Source organism: Mya arenaria, chromosome 3 (genome assembly GCF_026914265.1).
Source record: "Mya arenaria isolate MELC-2E11 chromosome 3, ASM2691426v1".
Lineage (NCBI taxonomy): Eukaryota > Metazoa > Mollusca > Bivalvia > Myida > Myidae > Mya > Mya arenaria.
This window is the reverse complement of record NC_069124.1, coordinates 15,472,897-15,476,760: the sequence shown is the minus strand read 5'-3', so window position 1 is coordinate 15,476,760 and position 3,864 is coordinate 15,472,897.

The window sequence follows — 3,864 nt, the reverse complement described above, 5'->3', positions numbered from 1 at the left end:
TACAGTATGTGATGCATACAGCCTGAAATTGAACTTCAGTAGTTTGAAATCTGTTTCTTCAAAAATATTATATGCAAGGACTGTTTTGAAGAGATAAGCTTGGTTAGTGTCTATATAAAACATATAGTTAAAATAACTGTGGTCATATTTTTAACAACGGTGACTTCATTTGTTAGTGTGATAGCCTCTTCATCTGTGTCAATATGAACAAATTGACCCTTGTGTATTACTTTAGTTAAGTGTAAATCTGTTTAAGATCGGGATCCATCACTTCAGTACCGTATTCACCAGTAAGGTTTTATCCAGGATACCATATTGGCATCAGGGAATGATCACTTCAGTACCGTATTCACAACTTACATTTTATCCAGGATACCATAGTGATATCAGGGATTGATCTCTTCAGAACAGTAATCACCAGTTACGTTTTATCCAGGATACCAGAGTGGCATCAGGGATTGATCATTTCAGAACCGTTTTCACCAGTAACGTTTTATCCAGGATACAAGAGCGGCATCAGTGATTGATCACTTCAGTACTGTATTCACCAGTAATGTTTTATCCAGGATACCAGAGTTGACATATGTGACTAATCACATCAGTACCCTATACCAGAGTGCATGATGTATTTTGGATCGATGACTTCAGTACAGTAATCACCAATAACATTTGAAGTAAGAAACAAGAATTGCATTCACCAGTAATGTTTTATCCAGGATACCAGAGTTGACATATGTGACTAATCACATCAGTACCCTATACCAGAGTGCATGATGTATTTTGGATCGATGACTTCAGTACAGTAATCACCAAGAACATTTGAAGTAAGAAACAAGAATTGCAGCATCATAAACTATCATGAATATTTTTTATTTTTAATACCAAGTTAAGTTGGTTAAATTTTATGAAAAAAAAACATTAAAACACTAGTGGTTTTTTTTTTTGAAAGTGTTTGTAGAAGATCTTTATTTCCTTTACTTTACAAATCTTTCTTATCATATTATAAATTATTGAAATTGTTTTTAAACATCTTGCAGAATTGTTTTTGTCAATATCGTAGAATTACCATTTTATGTTTTTGTACCATATGATGGCATATCTTCTTTAGCTTATAAAGCATGTCCTGATTCTATGATATTTCCAATTTTCATAGATATATGTTAAATTTGTATATTAGCTCAAAAATTGAAGTTATCGGATGTTCATTTATGAGTCGTATAAAATAATGTGAGAGCGCTGTATATAATGTTGGAACTAACTGTGTTAGCCCAGGCACAGATTCAGCCCAGGGCTTTAGGGCTGAAGCCTCCCCCCACCTGCTGGACTCGAAGATATGCTTAGGGGACGGCTGGTCTTTTTTTTACTTGATTTGTTAACAAATGCAGGGCGGATGGGTCAATTTTGTTGCAGAGTATTCCCCACGATGTGCTCAAGGTGAGCTATTGTTATCGCCCTGTGTCCGTTGTAGTCTTCCGTCGTCAACAATTGGACTGTTAATACTCTAGAAGTCACAATATGGGCACAATCTTAATGAAACTTGGTCAGAATATTGCCCCCAATAAAATCTTAGACAAGTTCGATATTGGGTCATCTGGGGTTAAAAACTAGGTCACCAGGTAAAATTTAAGGAGAAGATTGTTAACACTCTAGAGGTCACATTTATGAATGTATCTTCATGAAAGTTAGTCAGAACATATGTATTAATACTATTTAATTCCATTTTTAAATCTGGGTCATGTGCAGTCAAAAACTAGGTCACCAGGTCAAACCATAGGAAAAGTTTGTTAGCACTCTAGAGGTCATATTTTTGACTGTATGTTCATGAAACTTGGTCAGAATGTATAAATTGATTAGCGCTAGGTCAAGTTTGAATCTTGGTCAGGTACGGTTAAAATTAGGTCACCAGGTAAAATTTAAGGAAAAGCTTGTTAACAATATAGAGGTCACATTTATAAGTGTTCCTTCATGAAAGTTTGTCAGAATGTTTATATTTATAATCTCTAAGTCAAGTTTATGACTGGGTCATGTACAGTCAAAAACTAGGTCATTAGTTCAAATCATAGGACAAGATTTTTTTGCACTTTAGATTTCACTTTTATGGCCATATGTGCATGAAACCTCGTCAGAATGTTCATAAAAATTCGAATCTGCGTCATGTGCGGTCAAAAACTAGGTCACCAGGTCAAATTTAGGGAAAAACTTGTTGACACACTAAAGATCACATTTATAACTGTATCTTCACGAAAGTTGGTCAGAATGTTTATATTAATAATCTCTTAAGTTAAGTTTGAATCCGGGTCATGTGTGGTCAAAACCTAGGTCATTAGGTCATTCATAGGAAAAGCTTGTTAGCACTCTAGAGGTCACATTTATGACTGTATGCGCATGAAACTTAGTCAGAATGTTTATATTGATTAGCTCTAGGCCAAGTTCGAATCTGGGTCAGGTGCGGTCAAAATCTTGGTCACCAGGTCAAATAATAGGAAAAGCATGTTTACACCCTAATGTTATAGATGTATTGTTTTTGAATGTTTATAATTCAGTTTAATGTCTTATACTCTATGCTGAGGTTGTCAAACCATTTTTCCGGATTATTTGCAGAACCTTAAAAATCTAAAATTTGCACAATGTTGTTTTGCATATTAAAATAGGTAAGTACAGGTTGATTGTCAGATAACTGTGATAATTAATTTTAAGTAAACTCAATCTGTTTCGTTAACCTTGTTATGTTTAAAGCAGGAATAATTATTTTATACTGTAAATGATTGGATGATATTCAGTATTTGGTAAATTAATATAATTGGGTTTGTAATTATGAGTTTTCTCAAACATTAAAATGATGAATTTGCTTTGGATTGCCTTAACCTAACTTGTCATGCACCTAAATAATCTAATTGGTCGTAGTCATAGTCATAGTATGTCATATATAATGAATTTTGCCTTTGACAATTGTTTACCTAAGAAAAAAATGTACTGCATTAGCAGTTTCTGAAGTTGATAACATACCTAGAGCCCGTCTAAGGCAGTGCCTTATTTCATTATATTTTCACCCATTCGTAATTATATCATAATAAGATTTGAAATTGTTATCTCAGATGTATTGTTAGTACAGATGAAAACACATACAGAAGTTTGATAAGTTATCTTTATCTTATGATTTTATTCCATATTATATTGGTTTGAGAGATATTGCCATTGATTTAATTTTCTTTCCATGTTTAATTGTACTGCATTAGCCTGATATGAGTACGCATTATTTACTTTCCGTTAACATCCCGGTCTTAGCATAGTGTACCTCATTTATGTTCTTGCACTCTGGCCTAGGGGCGTATGAAATCTCGAGGCGCTTGAATGTTTGGCTTCGAATAGTGTCCGATCGCGAGAGATATATTAGCTCCGATATGATTTAGATCCCGGTAAATTTGCATTCATAGGATACACAGATTTGTATCTTTTTATATTTTCAATTGTTCTTCCATTGTAACTTTAAATATGCATCTTGATTTCTAATTTCACATTTGTTTAAGCATAGTAACTGTCATATTGACAAAAAATCATTTTGATACAATTATGCACGTTTCTATATCTGACATTATTATATTGTTCTAATTACCATACTACGAGATAGTGCTTATTTATGTTATAACCTTATTAAACAACTTGAAAAACAGGATGAAAAACATTAGTAGATATTGGTGTTTTAACAAGTTCACAAAAAAAACTGCAATTGTTGAAGGTACAATTTGAACTATTCCTTGTTGGAATTGTTGCAATCGTACTTATTAGGTTAACTTGAAGTTGCTTTGTGAATACAGGTTCTGTGCTCACAGTAAGGAATATAAAGTCAAGTCAATATTTGTTTAA